The sequence below is a fragment of the Ochotona curzoniae genome, unplaced genomic scaffold (assembly GCF_017591425.1).
Source record: "Ochotona curzoniae isolate NIBS_2020 unplaced genomic scaffold, NIBS_Ocur_1.0 contig_64, whole genome shotgun sequence".
Taxonomy (NCBI): domain Eukaryota; kingdom Metazoa; phylum Chordata; class Mammalia; order Lagomorpha; family Ochotonidae; genus Ochotona; species Ochotona curzoniae.
The window spans coordinates 29,100,165-29,111,401 of record NW_024466502.1 but is presented as its reverse complement, the minus strand read 5'-3'; positions in this window follow the sequence as shown (position 1 = coordinate 29,111,401).

Sequence of the window (11,237 nt, the reverse complement as noted above, 5' to 3'; positions counted from 1 at the left end):
GAGCTAAGAAAAAAATAATGGTGGAAAGCAATGCTTCTTCTGGGCACTTCATTTTATTTTCCATTCCTGGTTATTAAATATCTAAAATGAAGGTGCAAAAGTTCCATAAATCAAGTCTGCTGATAAGCTAAAGACTTTACAAATAAAAGAAAAATTGCCTCTTGTCGAGAGGTAATGAGCCACAATCAGTTGATTTGGTTACTGGCTGCAAAAACAGACAATACATGTATACAGCACATGTATTTACATGTATATACCACAAAAGAGACAATACATGTATACAACAATATTACAATATTTCAGGCCTATGAAAACAGTATACATATCCTACTTTCCATTTCATATGGTTACATGATTTAATGTAGACATTAGGGGAGTGAATGAACAGATGAGAGATTTCTGTTTTTGTATGTGCCTTCTTACTATAAAATAAACAAAATATATTTAATGGGCCAGAGCAGTGCACTGGTGTTAGCATCCCATAAGGGAACCAGTTTGAATTTTGGGTGCTCCACTTTGGATTAACTATGTGATAGTGAACAGGATGACACAAGCCTTAGATCCCTCTACCCAAAGGACAGACCTGAAACATGCTCCCAGGTCCCAACGTTGGACCAGCCCAGTTCTGCCGATTGTGGCCATTTGGAAAATTAATCAACAGATAGAACAATGCTTTATCTCTCTTTCTCTTTTTCTTCCTGTCTCTCTCTCTCTCTCTCTCTATCTCTGTCTTTCTCTCTCTTTCTCTTTAATGTTCTATTAAGTAAAAATTTTTATGGAGGTTAAAAATGGTGTTTACTCAGGAAAAATGAAGAAGATTCACTAAATTACAAAATTGAAAGAAAGCATTTATTTTTAGATTTTCACTATACATTACTTTTATTGTTTTTTTGACTTGGAAATTAATAATGTTTTGGAATATGAAAGCAGAAGAATATTAGAAATTCAGAAGGAAAAATGTTAGTATCTTGTAGATCTTAAGGTTTTATACTGTCAAATCCACGATCCATCTGCTCAAATTCATAATAATTTCTACCTTGAGCACTTTTGACTAAACTGAATTATATCACTATGGAGATTATGAATGCATACAACTATAATAAAAGATTGTAAGCAATTTTAAACAAATTGCATGTCTGAATTGAATATGGGCAATGCTCTTTTATACAGTAACTTTGATATTTAAATTGGTATATAATCACAGTAATTCCCGTGTATAGAAGGAAAACATGTCCTCATGCCCTTATGCCATTGTGTCATGCAGTCTACCAAACGGAAGGAGCTGATGATCCCCAGATTCATTTAACTCATGTTAAAGAAACACATGATGTTGTATTAATAAGCTTCTGAAATATCTGTAAAATTACATCATAGAAGCCATGAAATCTCACAAAACTGAGATGTTTGAAAATGATTTCCTCTTGTTTGTAGCCTTTTTTAAAAAAAGAAATAAATGTCATTCTTTTCAGTGACATTCCTTTCAATAAATATACTGCCACTTCCATAGTTTCTACTCATTTTGCTGCCATCTCAACAAAACAACACTAAATATTAGGTAAAGGAAGAAGTGTGATCCTCAGTATTAAGCTAGAATGCTCATGTGTTTGGAACCTGGGATTCAACACACTAAGCAAACGTCAGAGTGTACAGATAGTAAGACAAATTATTGCATTCATATACTAGAAATAATTGGTATAGAACCTGCCTGTGCAGCCTAAAACAGGGTGTGGTGCAGGCTACATCATATCATCTACTAACTCATTAAAAGCCTGGGATGTAAAGGGCAGGCTGTGCCAAATGAGGGCCTGGCATAACCTGGCATAACCTGGAATGTGTGAGATCTGGGTCTGGGAATGAGCCAAGTGGGGGAATCTGGGCAACTCCAAAATTGGGTCATAGCTCATAGCTCCCACTGGAGTACATGGTCCAAGCCTGGGTGTTGGGCATGTTGGACAAGGTAGCTCTATCTGTTGGCAAATGAGTGGGCTTGTTTTGGAAGGGGACAGGCCAGACAGGGTTGAGCAGATCTTAGCTCACTGGCAAGTGCAGAAACAAAGTTGGACTGCAGATCATTATGGGTTAGGCTACCATACCTGCTGATATGCAAAAGGCAGGGATGGGAACAGATTGAACAGGTTCAGGTTGCAGCAGCCACCAGCGAGAGTAGGGACTGCGGGTTGGTCAGATCAGGCCAAGCTGTAGCATACAAAGGCAATGGCCAAGACAGGTGGGGGCTTTGCAAAGCATGGTCAGAGCATCACTGGCACATGCAAGATCTGTGAGTGAGAACAGGCCTCTTAGGAGAGCAAAGGGGGTGCCTTGGCTGGGTTGTGGTTCCCAATGCTGAAGATGAGGGATGGAGTGGAGGCAGCAATCTGGTCTAGACATGGCTGCAATCAACCTCATTGTGGCTGTGGACTGGATCTGGAGTGTGAAAGACTGGGCTAGATCCAGCACCCACTGATGCCTGTGAGAACCAGGATGGGTGTAGAATGGGCTGGGCTAGATATCTGGCCCTGCTAAATCATGGATGAGCTGTGTAATGTGGCCTAGAGGCTGGGCTGTATCATCCAGCGGAAAGAACTGGAAAGGGTAAGGGCTGGTCAGGAAAGACCACTTTTCCTGCTAGGACAGAAGGTAGACCAAGCAGGGCTGGCCCATGGACTCACCAGTGTGTACAAGAACTGGCATTGAGACAGGTTCTGATGGAGAAGCTTAACAACTCTATTGGGACACCATCTCTGCAAGTGAACACAAGAACCAAGACAAGGAGAAGTCTAGACAAGGCCAAGTAATGGTAGCCACCAACATATATTTGGCTGAGGTCAGGGGTGAGACACTGGGCCACTTCTTATCACCTGCTGGCAAATCCAAGAGCCAGAATGGTGCATGAGTCACGCTGGGTCAGACTGAAATATCAGCCAGTTCACATCAGAGCCAGGATTGGGGGCTCCCTGGGCTGGGCAGGGCTAGGCTGTACCCTCCACCAGTGTGAGCCATAACTAGGGGCAGTGTTGGATTAACCCAGGCTACAGCACCCACTGGCAAATGCCAAGGTGAGGAGGGCCATGCCCGAATAGGTTGTAGCACTCAATCAGCACAAGTGAGACCTGAGGGTTAAGGAGGGAACACATTAGTAGGGCTGCTCATGGCTCCCTTGCTGGACGACTAAACCCACTGGTGAGGGTGAGAGCTGGGATTTAAGGCAGACTAGGCTGAGCAGGGATACAATGCCTGAATGCCTGCTGGATCAGGGGAAAGCCAGTCTAGGTTGACTGTTCCTATTGGTGCATAATAATCCAGAGTGGGTGTGGGTTGGCTGGGCATCACCATAACATCAGCTGGCAGATGCTGGCACAGTGGGTAAATTCTGTCAAGTTAAACTCCAGTACCACCAGGGTAGTGTAGGATCCCGGAGTGGGAATGAGACTAGTAGGGGAACAGTGGGCACTTCCCTTATGGGTTGCCACTCTGAATAGTGAACATGAGAACCAGGATGGGGGCAGACATGGCTAGACAGAGAGTGGCAACTGTCAGATTGTGTATGGGCTGGATACTGGGGCCAGTTAGATTGAACTAGGCTTCAACGCCCTTTGGCATGGATGATAGCTGATTGGAATTCGGGACAAAGTGGACTAGTCTGTTGTACATATTGACAAGCATGGAAAACAAAGTAAGGGCAGGCCTGGCGGGGGTTATTGCAGGTCGCCCTGGCTAGGCTGCAGCTCTCACTGGTTTATGTGGCCAAGTGTGTGTGTGATCAGGTTGGGCTGCAAAACCCATTGGTTTGCCTAGAGGATGGGGGTAGAGACAAGAATGACCCAGCAATTGCAACCACCAGTGTGTACACAACCTGATTGGAGCAACAGATGGTGCCAGACCTTGTATTGGCAAGCACACACAAAAATCAGGTCTGGAATCACTTCAGATGAAGCTTCTCTGGAGACCTCCCAGCTGAACCACTGGACACAGATCTCCAACCAGGGAGAAAATGACAGGGTCCTTGGTCTGACAGTGGTGTACATTTGTCACAGCTGAACCTCCTCAGTGCATTAAACAAAATATGAACAGGATGGCCAGTTGCACATGGAGGATATGTCAGTACATTAGAATCTGCAGAGGACACCTGGTACCATAACAGAGGATGGAGGACAGAACAAATTGATCAACTACCCCAGCCAAGTGTTGGCAGTGAATATTGAGGCAAATGGAGACTATACGGTGGACTACATCAGCTACTGGATTCTGGAGAGATGTCATTGTGCTTGGAGTGGTGAGATAAGCAGCAATTTAGAATGGTTGGACTATCTATATCACTTGAGCAGTATCCTCGGAGCACGCCCCACATCAGAGACCCTGCAATGGTTGGAGGCTGGGTTGGCTCCTCCTTTTATCTCTCCTCTTACCCCAGATACAAGAAAAAGTGAATGTGGAAACAATGTTGTTTCCCACTTTCCTCAGGCCTTTGACCCTTTGCACCCTAATCAAGTATGTAAAGATCATCAACAATTTAAAAATAAAATAAAAACAGTAAACAAATGAATAAATAAATAAATCTCACTGTGAGAGACAGAGCAGTGATAGCATATTGCACTGACAGATGAGGATGAACCAACAAAGAACAACTTCATGCAGATGCATGGTTTAATACTGTTTTTTATAGGTTGTATTTTAATAAAACACTAGGAAGATGTGTTTGCTTGTTCTTTCTTTTATATTATCAAGGAAAGACTCTTCTATTGCATTTTAAAATTCATCATGCAGGTGATTGCTATCAAATTTGACTCATCATCTCTTTCTTAATAAAAATGAAGAAACACATTCAATTATTCTACAGTGTACCCCAACATATGTTGAGGCAGAACTTTTTCATCACATCTTTCTTAGATAATTAGACAATGAGACATCAACAGAAATCAGAAAACATTTTCATCAACTTTATCCTTGACTTGATAAAAGATCTGTACACTCTCATCAGAGTTACAATTTGACATAAGAAAATTCTATATTTTAGTGGCATATTTGCAAATATAAGAACAGATACAATTTGACAAGCAATAACACTAAAATGTTATTCAAAGGCTAGTTTAACAGATACAAACCACTTTGACAATATTTATTAGTGAATATTGTAAATTCACTTCAATATTACCAAAAAGATATGTAACTATGAATGGTTAATCAGAAAAAAATAAAGATATGTATGCATGATTACTGTCATTTCATCCTTGATCTTTTTTTCTCTGGAGCATAGAGAGGAACAATCCACTTGATGAGGCAATTTAAGGAAACTCTAATGAATTTATATGTGTGTGCAATGTTTAAAAATGATGCACACTTATTTATGCTAATAACTACTTACCATATAATACAGCAATGCGGATGTTTCTTTCAATATTCACTTTAAGTTTTCACCCAGCCACATAGGCAATGACTTATATTCCAAAAAGCTAAAATGTTTCTTTATTTACCATAACTGCACAGCTGATAAGCAAGTGCACTACTGGAAATTTGACATCTACTTGTTATGAAATATATATATATATATATAAAAAACACTATGTTCAAGACTTCATCAAATGAATTAAAATATTAGGAAGAAAATACATGGTTATACTTAGAAATAGTTTTAAAATCGAAATATCATTCCAAGTAATATTTTCACCATTCATTTTTTCATCCTTATTTTTAAATTGATAAAATCCTTATTAAAACAAAGTGATAAAGATATCAAGATAAATATAAAAAAATATATGTACATAAATATGGAGAGAGAGAGACATCTTCCCTCTCTAAACAATTGCAAAAGCCAGGGCTACTTTAGGTCAAAGGAACCTGGAACTAAATCTGTATTTCCTATATGGCTGGCAGAGTTTTAACAACTTTTATCATCTCCTGTTCCCTTTTGGTTATGCTACTAGAATGCTGGATCAAATGTGGAGAAGCCAGCTCTTCTCCAATATAGAATGATGGCCTTTATTTGATATTTATTTATTTAATATCTATGTCAATAAATATTAAAACTGTTATAATACAGTGTATCTTACAGAAACTGACTGAAAAGTTGTCACTTTTAGTGGTGGGATGTGAGTTATGTATTTGTTCTTTTAGCCATGAGTTTTTCAATTTATTAATCGATTAATTCTATTACTCCATGATACAGTTCCATAGGCTCCAGGATTTCTCATCCCCATTGCCAAATACCCATGCCCCTACCGATTCACCCCAAATCATTACAATAGTGTAGTCCTTCACAATCGGTCATACGTTCATCATTCTACTATTAATTTTATCCTGACAATGTAGGTCTAGACAACAGCAGAAAGTCCCCAGCATCCTATTGTCAAGATGCATTCAACAGTTTCATTGGGAATTCATCTTTGATTTGGAAGTAGAGATGCACAGTGCATTGGCTCTTTACAACTGTATGTGATAATTTCTTCTACATAGTTATTATATATCCCCTTAAATGAAAAACCATAGAATAAAATCAACAGAGAGAAAAATAGAAAATTTACAACAGAATGAAGGTAAATAATATGCAACTGAATAACCAATATGTTGCTGAAGAAATAAAAAGCAATCAAAAGCTTCTTAAAGCATACTATGCTACTGTGAGACATATGAGTCAGTGAGGAAATTAACAAGAAAAGCAAAAGTTTTTTTTTTTTTTGAGTGAATGAAAATAAAAACACAACTATCAAATTCTCTGAGATGTAGCGAAACCAGTGTTGAAGGTGCTATTGTTCTTGTATTTTGCCTAACAGTTGTCTTATATCAGAGAGAACATATATTTGTCCTTTTGAGAGGAAACCGCAGAAACCACTCTATAAAACTTAGAAATTTGAAAAGAGCTATTAGAAAAGTCATCAAAAGCAAAGGCAGTCAAGTCAGAACAAGCAAATGGGATTACCTAAAACTAAAAAGCTTCTGTACAGCAAAGCAGATGATCAATAAAGCGAAGGAGCACATAATGAAATAACTCCAAGTGAGATTCAACTACTAATTATACCTGCTGGCGTGGATGTGGGGAGAAAGATACCCTCTCACTTTTCTGGAGTGTAGGCTAGTGCAACCTTTACGGATGTCTGAAGAATAGTGCTAGGAGAACTGAAAATTGACCTTGCATATGACCTAGCTATTACACTGCTGGGAATGTATCCAAAAGAAACAAAACATGCACAGGAGAAAAAATCTGTAATCCAATATTTATACCAGGACAAAATACAATACCAAAGATGTGAAAACAATCCAAATGTGTGCCAAAAGATGAGTGAATAAAGAAACTGTGGTACATCTCCTCCATGGCATGCTACTCACCCACTCAATGAATGAAATTTTACCGTTTGCAACTAAATAGTACCAACCAGAACCCATTTTGCTCAGTAAATCAGATCATTTCAATGGAAAAAACCACAATGTAACCCTTTGATTTTTGTGATTCTTTGATAAAACAGTGTGATTTCCTCCATTCACCAATTTCCAAAACATAAATAATTTGAAAAGTATCTCATAATACAATTCTTGCAAATGTCCTTTGTCTCTTTACAGAAAATATTTAATGTACCCTTGTGGTGCATTAGATAAAATATGACTTATGATGCTAACAGTCCACTTTGGAGTGTTGGTCACTTCTTCAATTACTCCTCTTCTGCTCCTGTTAATTCCCCTGGGGAAAGAATGCAAAATAAACCAAGTGTCTGTGCCACTGCCACCCATATAGGAGACCAAGAATGATGTGTCAGGCCCCGCCCCTGGAGTGATAGGTATTTGGAGAATGAACAGCTGATGGGAGATCTCCCTATTTCTCTGTTGTTATTTTCTTTCAAGAAAACAAATCTTTGAAAAATGTTAATGAGCCTTTTTCCTCTTTTCATTTAATGATAATTTTTTAAAACATGATTTATAAATTAAAAATCTTGCTATTTTTAATGCAGTCCTACTTAAGGCAAATATAGACAAAATTGCTTCCGTCATTACTACAACTCAAACTGATAAACAGAACTTTCTTTCATAAGTCATTTATTATGGCAAATGAATTAATGCACCTTTATTTATACATGTATGTAGAGACATAGGTGGTGAATGCTAAATTCAAAGAAACAGTTCAATGAAGATGTGATACAAAAGGCTCTTTATGTGTTTTCATATCTTTTTGTAGGAGATGAATTGATCTTGAGGAAGTTTCTTATATTTGAAACTGAAAATATATTATTTTCCTTTTGCCTATCAAGCAAATTTGGTGTGCATTTTAGGTCATGTTGTTCCTTTAATAGGGAGATTTTCATGTCTCAAGTCAGAAAGTGGCACCTTTTGATACATTGTAAATATTTACAACAATAAGAAAAGGGCTTACAGAATGAAAACTGACTTTACTAGTAAACTGAACTGTCTTCTGAGGAATAAAAACTGGAATAAAATCTGTTTCTAAGGTAGGCTTTTTGGTTCTTATAACGAAAATGTGAACAGTTCACTCATATCAAAGTGAACATTAATACACCTTCACATGCCAGAATTCCCAGCATTCACTATTGTAGTAAATTCAGAGAAAGAAGATAAAACAGTCATACCTAAAGCTGCTATCACTTCCAACAGCTTAATGGACAATGCCATAATGTCAGTTGTCGTGTCTGAACTTAACAACTTAATATAATATCTTCGAAGTTTCAATGGTTTTGATGCAAGTCATAGAATTCTGTTCTACATACACTTATACATCTGAAAATGGACACCTTTGCAGATTCTGTATTTTAGTTATTGTGAATAATGCTCCTATAAATATAGAAGTGAAAGTATCTCTTTAGTGCTGAGTTTTCAAGTCTTTTGGGTGTTTACCCAGTAGTAGAATTGCTGGACTAAACGGGAAGTCTTTTACTAGTTTTTAAAGAAAATGCTATACCATTTTCTTTTAAAGATTTATTTGTTATTGTTGGAAAGGTAGATCAGATTTCCAAAGAGAAGTCAAACAGAATGACCTTCCATCTGCTGGTTCACAGTCCATGTGCCTGCAGCAGCTGGAACAGAGGCTTTCTGAAGCTGGGCTGGTTGCAGGCTCCCAAGATTCTCAGTCATCCCCTGCTGTTTTCCCATTCCACAAGCAGGGACCACATGGAAAGTGCAATACCTGGGACACAACTGGCATTCATAAGATATCCAAGTGCTTGCAAGGCAAAAATTTAGAGTCTAAGCCATAGTGAAGGACCCTACTATACTCTTTTCTACAGTGCAATACAAATTTGCATTCTTACCAACACTGTAGAGAATAGCTCCGTATTTTCAGCGGTCTTTCAGATAATAGCCATTCTGACAAGATTGAGATGATGTCTCATTTTGGTTTTAATTTATATTTCCCTGGTGGTTAGTGGTGTTGAATAACTTTTTTATGTATTTGGCAGTTTGTGATCCTCTGCCAGCTGTCTATTAAAGTCCTTGGCACATGTTTTACTTGGATTGTTTTGAAGTTGTTGGGTTATTTTAGCTTTTATATTCTTGGTAGTAATCCTTCATATGATGATCTGAAACTTTTGTCCCCATTCTTTTGGTGTTCCCTTCAGTCTATGAATTGTTTCATTTGATGAGCAGAGCTTCTGAATTTAATATAATATCATGCTTAGTTTTGCCTTTGTTTTATGTTTTGAGACGTTTAAATTAAAACTCAACAAATAACCAAACATCTTAAAATGTTTCCTCTACATTTTCTACATGCACCTTTATTGTTTCACTTATCAAACTGAGGTCTTTGATCCATCCTGAGATGATTTTTGTGTATCATAATAAGAAGGGATCTAATTTCATTCTTCTATATGTATACTTTCAGCTTTTTCAGCATTATTAATTGAATAATTACATTCTACATTGTATGGTCGGGGTTCCTTTGCCAAAAATCAGTGTTTATATAGAGAGTAATGTGTAGATTCAATGTTCTGTTCAGCTGATCCCATTCTGAGTTTTTGTGACAGTACCAGGCTATTTTAATTATGACACATTAATACTAAGCTTCAAAGCCATGTACTGTGCTAACTTCTTTTTTTAAACCAGATTTGCTATTGCTATTCCAGGACTATTGTGATTCTATATGAATTTCTGATTGTGTAAGTAATGTCACCAGAATTTTGATAGGAATTGGTTTGCATATGTAGATTTAGCATTGACCAGAGTGAAGTGCCTGGCTCCTAGCTTCAGTTTGGCCCTGCCCGTGATGTTAAAGTTTTCGCTTAGCTTTTACACAACTGTGAATATTTAACTTCTCCATCATTTTAAATGACAGATTGGCTAGATAAAATATTTCTGCTTAGAAGCAGATTCTTGTAATGTATTAAAGAACCTGAACATACCATTCCCAATTTTTTCAGATCCAGAACCCACTAATGCATCCTAGGAAGCAATATTGGTTCTGAGTGCTGTGGACCATGTCACCTTTGTGGGAGAACTTGATAAAACTCCAGGCTCCTGACTTCAACTTGGCCCATCCCAGACATTTGGCATATGGATCTGTGAAAGGAAAATTCTCTCTTACCTCCTTTCCCTCTTTCTGTTGTAATCTTTGCTTTCAAGTAGACAAAGATACATTTTTGAAAAGACATCTAAGAACAGAAAGCCAATGACTTTTATAAAAAAAAACTTTCATGTAATCATGTAATCACAATCTTGAATTAACTATATATATAGTTATAGTTATAACTATGTATATGTACTCTGTATGCTGGTATTTTTTTAAAATCTTGCATTTCTTCTCAATGTTTATTTTTATTTATTTTTATCTTCTTGAATGTCAGAGAAACAAAGAAAGCAAAGGGGCATACTGAACGACATCTATGATTTACCAAATCATCACAATTGCCAACATTTGGAAATTCTGAAATAAGGAGGCAAGATCGCCATCGAGATTTCCTACGTAAAGGTAAGGGGTCCAAGTCCATGAACCATCATCTGTTGTTTCTTCAGATGTACTGGCATAAAACTGGATCAGAAGTAAAGCACCCAGGATTCAAGTGGGCAGGTGGCAGCTTCACCAGCTACACCACAAACCCGTTCATATCTCACATATTAAATATCAAATATGGCTGAGTATTTCATATTCATAAACTTAATAGTGCAAAGAAAGACTCTTGAATTCCAATATTGAAGTTCTGAATCATGATGAAGTTATACCTCATATCTAACAAAACATTGATAACACAGATTAATAATACATCTTCAAGCTGTTCACGAGTATTAAAGAAAAATTAGTTGAAATG